This window comes from Anguilla anguilla, chromosome 1 (genome assembly GCF_013347855.1).
Source record: "Anguilla anguilla isolate fAngAng1 chromosome 1, fAngAng1.pri, whole genome shotgun sequence".
Taxonomy (NCBI): Eukaryota; Metazoa; Chordata; class Actinopteri; order Anguilliformes; family Anguillidae; genus Anguilla; species Anguilla anguilla.
The window spans coordinates 58,428,244-58,447,677 of NC_049201.1; the positions used below are offsets into that span (position 1 = coordinate 58,428,244).

The 19,434-nt window shown below is 43.1% G+C and overlaps 1 protein-coding gene across 2 annotated transcripts in view; it reads left to right on the forward strand.

The window, feature by feature from the left end:
- Window positions 1-1,907: 1,907 nt before the first annotated feature.
- grb10b (growth factor receptor-bound protein 10b) overlaps window positions 1,908-19,434 on the forward strand; it is a 74,683-nt gene continuing 57,156 nt past the window's right edge. For both annotated transcript variants that reach the window (XM_035423349.1, XM_035423367.1), the window contains exon 1: window positions 1,908-2,454. The gene's annotated coding sequence lies outside the window, so the exon portion shown is untranslated. The remainder of the gene's footprint in view (window positions 2,455-19,434) is intronic.

Below are 19,434 nucleotides of genomic sequence, written 5' to 3' on the forward strand. Positions count from 1 at the left end.
CAAAAGAGGTTTGAAGGGGCTGTCATTACTCTTCCACTCAAAAAGTGCTGTATACCAATTAAGTGATTTGGAATAATGTGAAAGGTTGGTCAAGGTGAAAAGGTGGCTGGTATTATACTGCTTAGATACCACACTTGATTAACACAGAATTACATAAAGGGCCATCCTGTTTCCTGTCCGTCAGTTCCCAAAAAGAAAATAAATAAGAAGACAGACACATGCGGAGGCTGTGAGTCAAAGCTTGTGAGTCACCTCACAAAATGGCCTGTGATTTCCTCTGTGTCAGTAGGACAGATTATCATTGCGCTGTGTAATCATTTACGGCTTCTGAGAAAGGCCACAGAGGAAGTTATTTCTGCCAGCAGGCTGAAACAGAACACCCACCTTCATAAATAATATAGGTATGTTCATATTGTAAATAAATCCATAGTGTAGAACGTTAACATACAAGTAAATCATGGCATAGAAGTGTATATTCTTATGTGCAGATCACATATATTTAATGTGTTGTCCTTAACATACTCCCTTGCCTCTGGTGGGAAATCCTCATCTGTTCCAATTAATGTACATGACATGCTGGTTGATCAAAAATGTGGTCGTATGGAATTGATGCAAAAATGATGTTAAGTAGAGGGGTTGGTGCACTGTGTGTACAAAGCCCCTTTATGCCCTGCAGTTTGGGGGATGATCGCACCATGGGGCAGCTGTTCTCCTCACAACCTCACCCCTTACTCTCAGATGGCAGGCTCACTCCAACCTTAGTTGCGGAAAGCTCCAGACCATTAACCTTTTGCACAGCAGAATACAAGTTTCTCATTATTTGAAAAATAATTAGTGCATCAATTAAGTGCATTTGGATCAGGGATGATGTTTTAATTCAGATGATCATTTACAGGCATTATCTTTCACTCTTTCTTTGGCCCTCAGACAGAGCTACTTTCTTGCTGCCTCTCACTATGTTAAAAGCACATACTCTGTTTATTGTATGTAATCATAACAGAAATATTTGAACTGAGCAGGTGCAAAAAAAAAAAAAAAACATTTACTTGAATCTTGTATTTTTACATTCTCTGCAATGAAAAGTAAGTCAACTATAATTTTAAGTCTGAATAAGGAATTGTGCGTTGAATGATTTCGAGGTGAGAGTACTGGATATTTCTGCAATTTTATTAGTGAAATATGAGAGCTGATAGACCATGAAAGTTGAAAAGCAAACACCTAGATTGCAACATCACTCCGGACCAGTAAATAAATAAATAGATGAATACCCGTAAAAGTCCCACGAATTGTTTTAGAAATTCACCCACGTGTCAGCTTGGAGCATGTTTCTTCGGGCAGTTTCCTCACAATTATACAGAAATAGACCAAATTAATATAATAATTTTCTGAAATTCGTGTGTCATAATTCAATTTTAAGCACTTGGTCCCTTCCAGTATAAATGCTCAGAATATGATTGTTTGCAAAACATTGATTCATATAGTAAATATGGATACGACGATTTGGTCATATTTTGAAAGAGAAAAATGTATTCCAGGCTATTAACATTAAACCACTTTAAAACATTTTACACCTGGTTCAAACAACTTACAGGAGAAAAGCTGCAAATAGGCTAACAACACATGGATGTTAGAGCTAGTAGGCTAGGTTAATACGAAAATATATTGTCTAGATCACAGGACACCCATGTTTTCGTTACAAATACAAGAATTATGAGTAAAGGCAGGCTAGCTTTAAGTCGGTTTGGGGACGTGCAACAACTTTACCGAAAAGATGACGTCAGTACAGCGCAATGTAGTTTTGTAATGCCGCGCCGTGCTTACCCAATACTGTCACGCGCTTTGTGTGTTTAAAGTGCACTTCTACAATTGTGCATGTTCCGTGTACTTCTGGAGCGAGGGGTTTGCCGGGACCTCAGTGGTTATAACTAGGGGTGTGTGCTTGCGGTAGGCGGAGTGTGCTGTTTACCCGACTATACAAAGCTGTACCTTTTATCCGGACTAACTTTCTTGGAAAATATATGTCTGAGCACGTTTAAGTGGGTCCATTATTTTAAGCGTTTGGGGGTCTGGAGGAGGCCTTTTGAACTCTGTACGAATCATCATTCTAATTGAATGGGTGGGGTTAGTAGTGAACGCTCCCGAACTGAAGTTTTCCTAGCGGTGCACAGTTGACCGGTGTAGAAGTTTGGATACGCGACAGTGAGGTGCCGTGAGACCGCCGCCGGGTGTGCGTGAAGCGGGGGGAGGTGCCAGTGGAGTAGGTGGAGTTCTCTCGCGTGTGTCGGAGAGTCAGCTGGGCGAGGACCTTGTGGACGCTGCCGCAGCGGGAATGTGGCCGTAGGAGACTATAGGAGTTCAGCCTGAAGTTGCGTTCGTCGAAGGCGCTGCATCGCGAGTAAAAAACGCTGTTAACTGTGGTTTAATCGTCTGCACACAGAAAGACTTCGCTTGAAGGTGAGTCTTCCTTCTCGAGTAAGGGGATTGCCCTATGTTTTATATAGGGAGAAATTGTAATTATTCCCATCTACGGTGCGCAAGAAAGTTTTGATAGCTGTGAATTTATCTGTGGAGATGAAACGCAGTTTGGTTGTGCAAGTTGCGGCTGGTAGAAAGTTGAGCGGAGGGCTAAGGAGTCGAGTGGATTATCTGAAGTGCCTGATCATCTACCTGTTTGTCGTATTTAACTTTATATAGAATTAGGTCGACCATTATTTACTGCATGCACACGGTTGTAGCTGTTTTAAATATAATTGGCGATTGCTGTTAATTATTTGATAATCAGTTAAGAAGCCATATGCTGCCACTGTTGATAAGAATGTTTTGAACGGTGTTTCTTCGCTAGTTAGCTTGCCAAGTTGCTTAAATCGGTGGTTTGGGACTTCACTACGTGCGGATTTCGATAGACTATCTTGCAAATCCACTGTATGAATGCTTTAGGTCAGTTGTGTTTTGACAAGATAATCGTGTTCTATTGCAACGCAGTGTACGCTGTTGTGGTGCAGCGTAGCCTATGGTAAAGTCAAGCCAGTTCGTGCTAACCCCACAACACAAGTAACATGACTATATAATTTTGTTACAACCTATGCAGTGCGATGGGCAGATAGCTGAGCCTTTATGGGCCATTATCGCTTGGTGCGTTTAGATGTTTACTTATACATCACCAAACCTTTGAGTTCCACATGGACTTCCCATCAAAAAGCTGGCTGTTTATCTATGGATTTTTAGCCAAACATATAATCAGACCCTTAATAAACCATATGTCGATACATCCCCATTTTGTTATTCATTATACATGCATCCGATTTATATTTTGTGTTGGAGATTTATACTGTTGGGGGAGCGCAGATGTTTACTTTGGCGTTGCTGAATCAGCAGATTTGTCAAGCGTTCTGCAGCACTTACTTGTGGGAACATTGATCCGCCGGTTAGACCGCCGAAATCATCTAACTCCTGAGAAACATTTAAGATGAACATTAATGTCAGCCCAGTACACGCTAGGGTTTTTTTTCCAGCAAGTTTAATTCTGGAATGACCAATGAATTAGCCTTCAATAGCCTACGCACAGAGTGCAACGGAAACGGGCTATCATTGGCTTGTTACGACAGAAGGTAGCCTAGTTGACTGTAAAAAAGAACACTTTGTACTTTGGGATTGTAATTTTCAAGCCTGGACACACACAAAAAAATTGTAATGTTAATTTCAGCGAGAGACACACTAGGCGGGTTGCTTTTCTGAGTTATTCTTTATTGCAGCTGAAACACGCTGGTCAACTTCAGGCACAGAAAACATTCAAAACACTGAGCGTAACTCGCACGCGAGATATGCGCTTCTTTTATACTCCTGGTGCGCGGTGCCCTGGTCGGCTTCTGCGCAACACATGTAGCGAAATTTCCCTGACAAGGTTATGACCCAGTCACAACTTGTAAGAACAGCACAACAAGAATTACTTTGTGCATACTGAATCTACACAGGGAGCAGCGGCTAGTCACTTACATGGTAACCCCCCCCCCCACCCTTCCCGTTTAAAAACTGGCACGACCCCGTTGCAAGTCCCTGACAACGCGATCCCCGCCCTCATGAAGTTTCTCAGCCATGCTGACGGCGGCGGGGGTGAGCTTATTCCCCACATGTGGTAACTGCCACGAGCTGCTTGGGAGACACTGGCCTATGAAAACTATGTCCGGGGGCAGTGACTGCCGCCTGTGGCTGGGGTGCACTGGCAGCTGGTAGCTGCTGCTGGGGTGCGCAGGCTGCTGGCTGCTGCTCGCAAGCAGCAATTGCGATTCATTGCTGGGGTATGCTGCCTGCTGTGAACTGCTACTGGGGCGCAGGGGCTTCTGCCTGCTGCTCAGGAGCGGTGACTGCACATCTGGAAGCAGGGCCTCCTGGTACGGCGCCAGGCAATCCACGTGCACAACCACCTCCCACTGGTGAAGCTGCAGGCTGACCTGGTACACCACGTAAGACAGCTGCTGGAGGATGGTGAAGGAGCCCTCCCAGTCGCTCTCTTTGGCAGCCGGCCCTTCTGATGGTGGGGGTTGTACACCCAGACCATGTTCAGTGACTGTTACCAGAGCAGTCCTAGTTTTGCTTGTGGCGCACCCCTGTGCTGCTCAGGTGCGTACTGGCCAGCCGGTGGGGTTCAGGTAGTTCTGCAGCTTGTGGACATACTCAGGGCCTGGCTTGATAGGCAGGTCAGCGTTGGGGGGGCCTGCCGAACACCAAGTCAGCTGGTGTCTGCAGCTCCTGCCCAAACAGCAGCACTGCACCACAACAAGAAGTACTTTGTGCATACTGAACTTACAAAATAAGCGTCGGCTAGCAAAATGTAATCACGTGGGTGAGTTTTATGTGGAAGAACGGGTTAACAAACACTGTGGCTGTTGGCACTAAGCATTAAGTTGATGCGCCAGAAAGGCATCAACTTGACACAGCTGCAATTTAAGCAATTAAGTTGATGCTTAGTGTCACAACACCGGCTACATTCAGAATACTTGGATGTATTAAATTATTCCTAAATTGTGAAGTTATTTTGGCCCAATTTTAATTGGGTTTTCTGAGTTTTAATCATTCAGGATCAACAGGCTTCCATCCAAATTGTGTCATTAACCACTGGCCAGGCATCTTGTAGTCCACAGATCTTATGAGCTTTGACACAACACCGAGACTGTGGGGATGTTCTTATTGGACTAGAGTTAGGCAGGTGCAGGTGGAGTACTATTTGTCCCAGGGTAAGAACACTCAAACAGAAGTCCGCATCAATTTGTCCTTTCTTTAATGAATGGCACTGCAGACACAAGGCATTGTATGGCAGGTTACTCTTCTCGCATTGAGGTTACACATATGGATGAAGGTATCTGTCCAGAGGGTGTGGGGTGGGTGTGATCAGCAATGGAAAATAAAATATGCATAAATTCACTGAGATGGAATGACATGGTTTTCTATCGTAGACAGGCATTAGAAACAACTATAATTTGGCACAATATCAAAGTAGTACTGAATGATAAGCAGTCTACCAGCTGCTTCCTTCAGCTATCAAGCAAAGATTTAGTCACAACATCTTTAATGAATTAACATGATTAAACATGACGGCTGTTCGTACATAAACATTAAGAATGGAAGACGGGAAAGGTGGTCTTCCTGAACTCTGGTGAGTCTTTTCTCCCTGTTATTTTTTCTCTTCTCTGACTAACTCACCTAATAGTCTATTGCAGAATTATTGAAGTGAGTGACGTCCGCTGACTCTCTATTCTGACTCTGTATTATATACATCAGTGCCCCGAAATATGCTGTGCATATTTACTTCTTGAAAGGCTGAGTCAGGAAGGGGTGCTGTAGTCATTTTGTCATCATCCTCAGCTGGTATTTCAGGAAGAGTAATCAGACCGGCAACCAGCAATATGCCCATCTGAGCCAGGGAACGCCTTAATGACTTGACCAGTCAGCCTGAGTGTCCGCAGTAGTTGATAATCAGCCATCATAGCTAGAGTTCCCACTGACAAGCTCCCAGATGTGCTATGCCACAATTGTCCTCCATGATCTGGCTGTTCCCCCACTGCTTTTATGAGCTCACCTGCAGGACACACCGCTTGTGGCCATGCTGTTCAAGTTGCCTCTAGTGTCAGGGGAACCATTCAGACCTCTTGTTTGGTCACGTTATGATTCCATGGGGGTGTGGAGAGCGCTCTTCACTGAGTGAATATCAGTGCTCTCCAATGCTCCCCACCAAAGTGCAGTGTACTTAGTCATTTTCTGCTTTGACAACTGGAGCTGTAGATCATGACTGTAGATCAGGAGTTCTGCAAATGCCCCTCATAGCTTCCTTTCTCCACCATGGAAATTGGTGTCCTGGTCTGAAGTTAGCTTAAAGAGTGTGCCACACCTTACAACGAAGTGTATCAAAAAGAAAAGAATGTATCAATAGCACATCCAGCTGTGCACACTCTGTGGTGTGGCACTTAAAGATGATGCCCCACCGCTTCTCAGTGTGTCTTCTAATCTTTACTTGGAATGGAATGAAACAGTCCACGCTGGTACTGTGGAACACAGGTCTATTGAGATGTAGGGGGGCTGGTGGCAGGTCGGCCATTTTTAGCATAACTGGGTTTGCTCACCACTTTCAAAATTCTGTGCAGCTGTACTGATAACTGTAGATTGCATTCCACCCTCGCAGGATCCATATGAACTACCTTTATGTCTGCAAAATAGGCCTACCACTCAAGACCCCAGAGATACAATCTTGTCATAGTCTTGGTTTTGGATCAACAGTCGGATGGTGTGGATCCAATGACAGGAACAGGTGTGACTGTCATGGCACCAGAGATGTTCTTCCCATGCTCATTTTCCTCTGCTACATCACCAATTAGGACTGTTTTTGGGTATTTCATAGAGGGTTGCAGAAGAAATGCTGGACCTTGGTTCCTCTGATTCAGTGTAGACATTAGGGTCCTGCACTGGGTGAGTCCACATAATGGCAGACATGACAATCTGTGTGGTCTTTAATTTCTGCCACTGTCATCTCTATGAAAACCTTAAAGCAGCACAACTCTGACTGCAGTCAAGAGAGCAATGTTGTGGATTTGGCTTATGTTACCACATAACTACCCAGTGGGCTGGGCTCATTCTTGAGCAGCTTGGACAGCTGAGTTCCATTCAGAAGGCACAGCTCCAGCCTAGCTCAAGTGTGTCATCGCTTTGGGGCAACGCTTGACATGCCAAGAAGGCAAAACATCTTTTGTGTGCTGGTATGCCACTGAGGCCTGCTTGGAGGCATCTCAGAAAATTAGAATTTGTCTGGTGGCTTTATGTTGACCTGTATTAGCTGATATGTAGCACTATGGTTAAGTGGCTTTGGACAGAGAGGGTAGGTCTTCTTGCCAATCGTTCTAGGCTTTATGCAGTGCCTCAGCCAGCTGGGGGGCATCCCAAACTGCTTGTCCCACAGCTGTTGAACCAGTACTTTGGCATGGGTGGTGTAGGGGAAGATGAATCTTAGGGGATAGTACTGGCTCGCTAACACCCGTTAGATTGTGCGCGTTGTAGAAGCTCCCTCTTCCACTTGATAGAGTTTGTAGCCAAGTATGTCAGCTAGACAGTGCCACTACAGTCCTGCTGTGGATTCTTGAATGTCTGTGCAATCTGGGGACAGAGTTCTGTGCTGTTTGAGCCTGCCCTGATAGTAGGTCCTATGTAAACAAGGGAACTAGCTAGCCGTGAAGCAGGGTGATCTGTGAATAGCTGTGGTGCTAGCTGTTCAGTTGTAGGCTAAGTTTACAAACACCAGCTCCCTTTGGATCTAGCCGTCCAAAATCACTGATTGCAGTTTATTTTTTGTGCAATCACCCCCTGACAGCTTAGCATTGATGTACTTGTTTGCTCAGGGCATTTCTCCTCAAGCAATATTGTCAATGACATGGAGTACAACGCAGGTTTTGTTTTCAAGTTGTTACTGAAATCAGGCACAGTTTGGCATGTTTGAGACCCAGCTGCAAATATCCAGCCTGTAAGTACCTGTGTTAAATGACTAATTTAGTTGATAGATAATCATTTTTGAGAAGAATTTTTTCATTTTTGCAGCAATGCATTTTGTTTGTGTACTGGACATCAGTGCATGCGCAATACATGGCAGACATAGACATGAAATCAAATCAAATCAAATTTTATTTATATAGCGTATTTTACAACAGTTGTCACAATACGCTTTACAGACAACCCTAGCCTAAACCCCCACAGGAGCAAGCCTAAGGCAACAGTGGCAAGGAAAAACTCCCTGTGGCAGATGGGGAGAAACCTTGGAAGGAACCAAGCTCAAGGGGGAAACCCATCCTCCTCTGGTCGGCTCAGGGTGCCGACTGGTGATCAGCATGTCAGCCAGTTTATGCACAAGATATGATATGTGATGTGGCTCAGGTGGGGCCGGGTGGCGGTGATGGGGAACAGCAGGTGGCGGCAGATGTGGGCAGGGTGGAGGCAATGACGAAGGAGGGGCTGGACCACAGAGGTGGGGGAGACCAGACGACTCTCTAAGCATTCTCGAGGGTTGGGGCAAGAGCCCCGCCAGCAGCGTGGGGGAGAGGGTGGAAACGGCAATTAGGGAGTTTGCAATATAGCAGACAGTGAGTAAAGTGCCAGTGGTATGTATTGGGGGGACCCCGCCAGGAGTAGAATATGGCTGCATATCTACTAGGACAGGGATGGAGAGCTCATGCAGTCATGAGGGGTAGACAACCATACCCGCCTATCAAGAGCCAGCCCATGTAAAGTCGGGTCACAGCTGATTGACAGGTGACAGTAAGGAAAGGATTGCCACCTACAAAGCTCTATGACTACAGGCTTCTCGCACCCTGTCTCCAGACTACAACTGATTGTAAGCCTGAGCATAGAGGTTTTTAATCTAGATTTAAATATTGAGACTGTGTCTGACTCCTTTATAAATTTTGGAAGCTGATTCCACAGTAGTGGGGCACTGTAGGAGAAAGCCCTACCACCTTTTAGGTTCTTGGAAATTCTTGGGACTACCAAGTAGCCTGTGTCTTGAGATCGGAGTGACCTTGTGGGCTTATAAGGTAGGAGCAGGTTCGATATGTACACAGGTGCACGTCCATGCAGAGCTTTAAAAGTCAGGAGCAAAACCTTGAAGTCTATCCTATGCTTAATGGGTAGCCAGTGAAGCAACGCTAGTACTGGTGTAATGTGCTCATACTTCTTAGTTCTGCTCAAGATACGAGCAGCTGCATTCTGCACAAGCTGGAGACTCTTTAACGAGTTATTAGGGCAGCCAGAAAGCAGGGCGTTACAGTAGTCTAACCTAGACGTAACAAACGCATGGATCAATTTTTCAGCATCCCCGACTGACAGGAAATGTCTAATTTTAGCTATTTTGCGCAGCTGAAAAAAGGCAATTCTGGATATGTTTTTTATATGGGTGTCAAAAGATAGATCAGGATCAATGGTGACACCAAGGTCTTTAACGACCATATTAGGTTCAGCCAAACAACCTTCACAGTTTAAGGTGAGAGTACACAATTTCTCCCTTAATATTTTGGGACCTAAAACCAACATTTCAGTCTTGTCTGAATTTAGGAGCAGAAAATTTGAAAGCATCTAAACCTTGATATCTACAATACAGGCCTCTAACCGTGAAAGCGGCAGTGCTTCGCCAGGTTTCATTGAAATATAAATCTGGGTATCGTCTGCATAACAGTGGAACTCTACGCCATGTGCCCGGATAATATTGCCAAGTGGTAGCATATATAGCAAGAAGAGTACTGGTCCTAGTACTGATCCTTGTGGAATACCGTATTTCATTATTGAGGAGCTGGACTCTTCTTTTAATTTGACAAACTCCTGTCACATAGGTATGATCCAAACCATGCGAGTGCCTGTCCATGAAGTCCAACACAGGCCTGGAGTCTGTCCAGAAGAATTCCATGGTCAATAGTTAGATAATTTCCCTTTGTGCTGAAGTGTTAGGTGGATTGAGCCAGACATCCATAAATATAAAAGAAATAGTTTTCAGTCAGCGCTGGTTTCAAGTATAGGGAAAAGAAAAGGGTAGCCTGTATCACACATAATTTAATGCAAACTCCTGTGATTTAGCCTATTGTTTTTGCTTGACCTCAGCCAGTAGACCATCGTACAATAGTCACAGCAGTCACTGTGCTCACCTCTACGTGGGATATGTGTGATGCCGCTTACAGCAAATGTTAGTTGGACTTTGACCTATTGCCTACCTTGAAAAAATATGAAAGACGGACTACTTCACCCAGGTCGTCCTCATACTCCAGATCTGATTCTGGATACATGTAAGGCGTGATGATACGCCATGTTGCTGCCATGCTACTTACTTCAAGCCTTCTGTTTATGGGTGGAGTGAGTGAAAATCAAGAACCAATCACAGCTACAGGTGTTATTGAAGAGCTAGGAGAGGCTCCGAAAAATAGCCTAATTAATTTCAGATATTTATGATTTTCTTTGACTGATAATGACACAAGTAGCCTACATTGAAGCGGGGGCCTAGGAATAATGTAAAATTTTGCAAAATGTAGTAAAAACTATTTGTTTTATCTCTTTTAAAATATATGGGTTTCAGTAGCTAACAAGCAACAAATATGCTTTAACTTTTTTTTTTTCTGTTAGTGCGGGATTATTGTTGGTGACACGCACAGTACTTTCCTCTTGTAGCCTCAGGCTCTCGGTGTCTTTTGTTGATATGGTTTTCTTACATTTGATCTGGTGTCATCCTACTATCCAAATACAATGCTGTCTGTGTTGATTGACATGTCTAAATTGTTCCCCATATATAGGATATTTGTGTGCATGTTACTACGTGTGTACAAGCCAGCATGTATTTGAGTAAGAGTTGTGTGTACCCAGTGAAGGAATGACATCCTGCATACTGCATGCCTCCTTATGCCCTGTGCTACAGGGATACACTTTCGGTCAAAGTTGCCCCTGCAGGATAGGGTGGTTACTCTAGATTGAAGGGTAGAGGAATGGACTCCTCTGAACTCAAAGTATAAGGTCTTCAATTTTCATTGGTCTGAGTTAGGACTGGACAATATACCTCAAGGATAATTATCAAATGTTTTTTAAGCGTAATAACAATCATCGTCACCATGTGCCGTATTGCCTTTCTTTTCGTGTTTTTTATTTTTATTTTTAGTATACCTGATGCGGTAGTAAGCATCCAAACTTCAGAGGCCACGTGAAATGTTTCCGGGGGAAGAAACATCACCGCTGATGTACTGGGTGTTGATAAGACAGTCAATCAGCAGCAAAGCCTTGCAGTTCAATGTGATTGCCTAAAACATATCACATGACCACACGGAAGCTGTACGAACTTGCTGCTGATTAGCTGTCTCATTAACTCCCAGTAGATATCAGTGGTGATGTTTTTCTGGAAGAATTTCACATGGCCCCTGAACCACCTCAGAAGAAAAAAGTTATTGTGCTCAAAAATATTAGATAATTATCTTTGCAGTATAACGCCCAGCTCTAGTCTTTATCTACTGCTAATATTATGCATTGCAAAAAAGATAAGACAATTAGGCCTGTATTCTGAATGTCAGGTGGAAGTTCTTTTCTAATGCTTTCCTCGTGAGTGTTTTACTATTGTAGACAACTATTAAATCAGAACCATTCTTCTAATGTCCACCAATTTGGACTTTGCATGCTGGGCTGTAGTCGGCTTGTTGCTTAAGATGTTGTGGTGATGAATGTGGAGGTTTCATTACGCGTTTTGGTGAAGTTCAATGCAGTGCTCTGAAAATCTGAACAACCCATTGAGCAATTTTTAAAAAGGAATACAACCTCGTTTCAGACATTCTAAATTGGAAGAAGAAAGGGGAAGATAATAAAAAGGCATAGAGCCATGCAGATTTGTATGGAATGGTGAACAGCATTCTTGGAATGAAAACATTAGGCCTTCCAAACTAAGGGTAACATAAACCCTTCTTCAATAGGTGCACATAGTGCCAGAATTAGGCTATGTTATGGCATGTTGGTGAGTTGCCACAGATTTGGTTCTTTTCACAACATGCATAGAGTACTTCAGGAATAGCCCAGAATATCTGACTTGTGTCTTTTGTGGACAACAGAACCACGTAACTTCTGGCATTGTGGAGATACCAGTGAATCTCCAAGCTAACATGTATAGCCTAATATTTTCATTTGGGTAGAGGCTTATGCACTTTTTGTGACGAAACCACAAATGTGATAAAGCATTTTTCTGGGGAATCTTGCTGCTCTCCACCTCCCTTTTTAAAGCACATGCTGTGGAAAAACCTATTCAAGGAAACTTACATTGTGCTGCCTCAGAACTCCAACATGAATTATTAACAAACCCCATTTATTATCACCTCAAATTAATCTTTTTTTTTTTCTTTCAAGTAGCTAGATGGCAAATGGTTAAAGTTAAGTGGATTGTGCTCCACCTCCCTTTTCTCTCTTCCTCTCTCTCCCTCTGTGCCCCCCTCTCTTCCTCTTTCTCTCTGCCATCCTCTGTTTCAGATGCATTCCATTCTGCATTGCGTCAGTTAGCAGTCATTCAGCCCTCGCTATACAGGCCCTAATACCCGTCTCAGTGGGCAGGACTGTGACGCCGTGGCCGCGGTCTGTGGGAATTGGGAGCGTGCACAGTACATGCCTCTTAGAACACCCCTTGGACCACCTGGCACTCTGCCACACGAAACTTCCATTCAGCACAGACTCCCCGTTGTGATTACCTGTGTAGCTTTTCAATTTTTGTGGCCTGAGTTGTTGGCCTCCTTAGAGCTTGGAATGGGGCCTTTCATAAGATCAGTTTGAATTCTAGAATGAACTATACAGCATTGCGAAGTCCCACTGTTGAATGAAGTGCTTTTTTCTGTAGCGCTTCTCTTATACCAGATGTTATGTTTAATACTGTGAATGAAATTTTATAATATTGAAAATGGGAATTGTGAATGATATGTGGGTTATAACTCTTATAGGTCAATACCATTTCTTTTTAGAAACAAAGATAATTTACTTCCTGATTGATATGTTTGAAATGATAGCCAGAAAATGGGGATGGGGAAAGTTGAATTTTTTTCATTTCTTGACAACTGTGCACTTCATTTTTAGTTGTAAATGTCGAAAATTCAAACAAAATATCATACACCATTACGAAAACCACTATTTTCATTTGCCGATTGCTAGTGATGGCACAGTTGGTCTTCATGCTCCATATTGTAGATGGTGGTTCTGCGTACTATGAACTGATGTGTGGAAAATATCCTCCCCACTGGAAAACAATATGATTCAAACAAGTGGGTCATTGACAGCACATGGTGACCGGGCGAGTGAGGTTTACCTCAACCACCACCAACGTGAGGCACCCACTTTAGATGGGCAGGTTGTGAGAACTGTGTTGGGAATTTGACCAGGACACAGTGGAACCCACTTTTCTGTTTGATAAGTGTCATGGGATCTTGAATGACCACAGTGAATCAATCATTTGGTTTATCATCTCCTCTGAAAGATGGCATCTCCTTCAGGACAGTGTCCTGACTGTGCCACTCGCAGCACTAATGCTTGCAGAAACAACTTACATTTCTCAGGAGGTTTACCATCCAAGCCTTGCTTACCTTTAACCACCAGGCAGGTGAGATTTACCAGGTGCAGGGCTGTCAAATGCATGAACTTGAATACCAATATCAGAACTTAAGTAACAGGCTTTTCCTGAATGTCTCTTTATGAAATCCAGATAATTTTGTAATAATTACCCTTCAACATTAAATTGCCTAATGTTGCTGGTGGGATCATTAACAATGCATGCCATAAAAAGAAGTTTGGTTTAAGTATTCTTATATAATTGCTTATGAACCACAACCACAATCACAATTTGATGACTGATTATTGCTAAATGAATAGTGGTGCTCTGGGCTGCTTGTGCATTAGCATGAGCTTCAAGTTGGCAGCACCTGCACTGAAAACTAGCTGCAGGCTGTATGCTATCTTCTATACGCTAGGAAAAATGCTACTTGCGTGCATCAATGGAGCGTTTACTTTTTGGGTTGTTGCTGTAGCTACAGTACCTGATAAGAGTGGCCAGTTCACTCGTCAGGAAAAGGAACGGTGAATCGACCAGACGGATTACTTTTTTCTGTGTGATGACTAGCTCCTGTGTGTAGATGAACCTTATCAACAGCGTAGCTGGGTTTGTCTTCCTGCCGGCCCTGAGAGGAGGCTGATGCAATAGTTCAGTATGTTGGATTATGTCTGTTGCTGTCTGGAGCTGGTCCAAATTTGGCTGAAACCTAAAGCTGCGAGGCAGGAATGCTGTCTTTATACTGCAGGTAACCCAACACCCAGCTGGAATGTAAGTCCTGCACAAAAGTGCGGTACGGGAGTGTGGCAGGCACTCGGAGTGCATCCAGCAATTTTCAGCTGAAAGTCATGGGTTTGAAAATCTGTTAGTGGGCTTTGGGGTTTCCCAGACCACATTTTCTACAGACACATAACTAGTTTTTTTTTTTTTTTAATGGTGCGTTCATTGTTTGATTTCATGCTTTTCCCATCATTCCTTCTTCAAATTTAAGCAGTTACCATGTTTAGCCTTCCACTTCTTTGAAGAATTTAATGAACTGAAGTGGCAAGATACGCTTGATTAGGAACTGGATTTGTAACTAGGAAGCTGTGGATTTTGGGGGTTGAACCCCCCCTTTCATCCAAAAGAAGAAGACAGAAAACGTGCACCACATCTTGCAGCGCTGTTGCTGCTTCACATACTCATTGGTTCACTTCCAATCAAATTCAATCCAAATTTATTTATAAAGCACTTTAAAAACAACAACAGCTGACCAAAGTGCTGTACAATCAGAAATAGCAAAACCCTAAAACAACACAATAAAAACACAAAGACCAGTTTAGAAGACAAAAGGACAATAAAATAATAAAAACAATAAGATCATAAGAAAAAGAAGGGCAACTCTCATACTGAGTTAAAAGCCAAGGAATAAAAATGCTTTCTAAGACGGGATTTTAAAACAGGCAGTGTAGGGGCCAGCCTAACATGCAGAGGCAACTCGTTCCAGAGTTTGGGGGCTACCACTGCAAAAGCACGATCTCCCCTCTGCTTCAACCTTGATCCTGGGACAACCAGAAGCAACTGGTCAGCGGACCTGAGTGACCTTGATGGGACGTGTGGTTGTAAAAGGTCAGAGAGATAGGTTGGAGCTAACCCATTTAATGATTTGTAGGCAAATAATAAAGTCTTAAAATCAATCCTAAAACGTACAGGGAGCCAGTGAAGGGAGGCCAGTACGGGGAAATGTGCTCTCGCTTGCATTTTCCTGTTAAAAGACGAGCTGATTTTTTACAGTGGGTTTTACATATGGTTCCACTTGACATAAGTAAATATGGTATAAACTCACCCTGTACAAGTCAAATGTGTGATTTCATGAAGCTAATCTTGAACCACCAAGTTCAAGGAGGCTTATGCTCATACAGCAATGGACAATGGTGATTATTTGATGTCTCAGAGTAAGAATTTCATACACAGGCAAATAAATCTTGGTCATTTGTTAGTTGTTTGGTCTAATGTGCCATCCTTGACCCAAGTGCAACAAAATATGGAGTGCAGTTGGTTAGCTTGTTCTAAAAATACACACCACCTTATGTGCTTACATGTTACATAGCTGGTTTACATAACTAGTGAGCCCACATACAAAATGGGAAGAGCTATGGTATGCTCTCTGATGTGGCCATTCCAAAACATCACTGTGTTCTTCTGTGGAAAATTCCTGGTTTTAATTGATTTGAACAAGTCAGAAAATAACCGCTCCATTATAGCTCTGCAGATTATGTGGATCATGAAATATTTCTCACCCATTTTGTGTGAATCTTTGTCAGCAGTGTAATTTATAAAAGGTATGGCTTCCCGTAGTGTTATTCACGCATACATTTTCCATGACTATTGAAAGCATTTATATTTCTTTGTGGCCAGAGAGGATGCAAATGATGAACACAAAAACAATATTACTGTGATTTAGCTGCAATTTTCTATTACTAATATCAACCTGACATTCACTTCATAACTTCATAACCGCATCCCTGGCTTGCTTGCGTCTAGGCCAGCACATGTAAGTGTTTCCCATTTGCACATAACCTGGCCAGTTCCGAGCATGTTACAGGTCCAGTTTTTAAATTCCATTTAGCCTACTTATTCTGGTACAATAGTAGAGTATTATAATTTGACAGCCTACATTTTGTGAATGAGTTGTGAACAAAGTTGTGTCTGTGCTTATGCCCTGTGAATGGCCTTGAAGATATTTCTCACTCGTTTTGTCTTCTCTTGAATGACTGGTTCAAGTGGCTCCAGCCTGGAGAGCAGGGGTTGTGAGACGTTTTGAAGCAGGCTTTACATCCTGGGAATATTTCTCACTCACTCCATTTCTGTAGCACAGTAGAAAATGTTAATCACTTTTCTACCTTGATTCTGTTTTACACAAACGCGATATGCAGTAACGATACATTACCAGGTTTTCATGTAATTGCTACTAATTGCTAAACTAACTAATGGAGTTCAAACGTTTTCTTTTCTGTACGCATTTAGAGAAGTGGAGATGAGGACAGCGGGATGTGTTTAACTCCTCGCCTGTGATGAAGGGAGCACGCTTCTCTGTGTCTGTGTGTTAGTGTCACTGGCGTGTGACATGTGCCATGCAGGTGTCAGAGTAGACGAGATGTACTCCCCTTCAGCTGTCAGCCGCATACTAAATATAAAAGGATATGAGACTCTTCAGCTGTGCGGGCCTGCTGGAAGTGAGTCTTTCAGGGCATACTTGGACGCGCTTCAACAGTGGATGGAACGATTGCATTTTGGAGTATGTTTATTTACTCTTATAAATAAAATATCTTTGCATCACTGCACAACGATTCTAACACCACAGCTGTTTATCTTGTGGGATAAAGGCTGCAGATTATTACTGGTTAATGATGCAGATCAACAGCCCATGCCTGCTTGGTCTCTCATATTCTTAATATAAGGTAACAAGCATTACCGTTAGATATATACCATAAGGGGCAGCTTGTAAATGAACCCCCAGGGTGATGGACATGGTGTCTACTTTGCAGTAGTGGGTATGAGCAAAGTAGCGGACGTCTCAGGGAAGAAAAGTCAGTCACGCTTTGAAGAGTTTTTCCACGACCTTTGTTGAAGGTGCAGATCTTTGTTGTTGTACTCATCCCAAGTATTTTTATTCAGGTGAAATCCCTTGCTCTGTAAATGGCCGGTCTGCACAAGGATGCCCTTTCTTCTGGTTACAGTGAGAACTTAAATTGGTTGGACGAGAGTTAGCAGGATCAACGGTTTGCCGCTTGCTGTTACCTGAGGCTATACATGTGCATTTATGCGTTCGTGCTTGCATGCATGAATGTGTGCGCGTGCATTTTTGCACGCATCTGCACAGTTGTGATTGATTGCATTTGTGCTTGTGATTATACATAACCGGGAATTCTGTGCTTTCTGGTATTGAAGTAACATCTGCATCTTAAGTACTTTGCCCATTGATATTATTATGTTTAAAAAAAATATATATATATTCTAATGAATAAAATGTTATTTCAGTCTCTAAAGACTTTCATAAATAGTCCTAAAAGTGGATGGATTTGACTAGATGGTCTTGTCAGATGTGAAGCACATTCCAGGCGAGGTCACTGCTACCTTAACTGCAGCCTTCTGACGCCAGCTGTACCTCAGCATGCAGTATACAGGTCAAGCTTTGGACATGTACTGGACAAAGCAGGGTCCTTTTGGGGACCTGAGGCAGCATGGAATAGTCCTGAAATTAATTTCTCATCATGACCTACAGCCGGGCCTGCATTTCACACCTGCATGTAAAGAAGGGGTTGATCATAATGCCAGGAGGAGTTTTGGAAACAGAGTTCTGGTGACAGAGCTTATTTCCTAGGACAGACTACAGTTACCTTTGAGAATGGGGGGTGGGGGGGGGTTTTGAGGCAAGTCACTCCCCAAACCCCCCCCCCCGACCTCTTCACACCCCTACAGCAGCACTGGCGCTGATTCAGTCTGCCAGAGGCCTATGATCTGTCTGAACCAGTCAGAGTCTCCTCTCTATATGTGGCGTTAAGCCTTGACCCCAACACAACAGGAGTGAGGTCATGTAGGGTAATGCACGCACGCACATACATTCACAGGACTGCTGCAATTTTTAATGCCCTGTTCTGATGTCTTACATAAGAACTGTTTGTGTTCAGCTGTTACTGTAAGCAGTCTGAAAAATAACTGTAGAGTGTTGCTTTTAAATTTTTTTATTTTTAAATAAATATGTGTTAACAGATTTGTTTCATAAAGCCCACTGCCCTGTGCCTCTACTTATACAAGCGGGTTTGACACTTTGCCAGCATCTTTGATTTGTTCTCAAGAACAGGTTTGTAATTTTCTTTACAGAATTGTGTGGAAGTATTTAACAGGAAAAAAAAAATTTAATTTGGACATTGTCTGCGGACTTGTGCAGGCTTGCGTTGCTTCCAGGGACTGGCATGCAATAGAGATGTTGATCACAGCTGCCGTGATTCTCTTTCATTCCCTTCTTCCCTCTCACTCTGTCTGAATCATCACTTTTCTCTGTATAACAAAAGCCAAGCGGTTAATGCCATGAAAAGTAAATAAATTAAATGTGCTCCACACGGCTCAGATATGAGCACTTTGTTATTACAGACTACTCCTGAGCTAATCTGATTGGGACTCATGCCATTGTAAATTGCTGCTGACTGTAATAACATGCGATAACATTTCATGCACACAACATCATGTCTGACTGAGAACTCTCTTCAGGTTCTGTAGTATTAAGTAATGTTGAACATTTTAGTGGTAAGAGGAGTTGGAAGTGTGCGGGCTTTCTGAATGTTTAATTGAGCTGAAGTAGGACCCATGTTAGACCAACCAGGTTGGACTTTCTGACATTCATTCATGATTGCTTTTTAATGTCGGCTTTACTCAATAACGGAGCATCTGAAAACTGCCTGTAGACATGCATGCACTTCTTAAACGGCACTTCAGACAATCTGTCCATTAGTTTGTCTATCTATTGAGCCGATCAGCTCTTTGTGCTGTAAAGAGAAACCATATTGGGTTTGTGTGTATAGAAACTATACATGCAAACACAACTCTGATCCTTCTTCTCAGGGATAAGAACAACAGGAGTTCACAGGAGTGAGAGATAACCGATCTAGAGCAAGCATCGTGGGTGCCATGCTGCACACTGCTATACACAAAAAATCTGCTGTATATCCTTTGTGTGCAGCGTGAAGCCCACGTTGTTTGCTCAAGACTGGTTATCTCTCTGTGAGCTCCTGATCTTCTTATCACTGAGGGGCGGATCAGAGTTGAACCTCTGACCCCAGACCTCAGTGTAACCATCAGAACGTTCAACCTGCTGCACCAGTAAG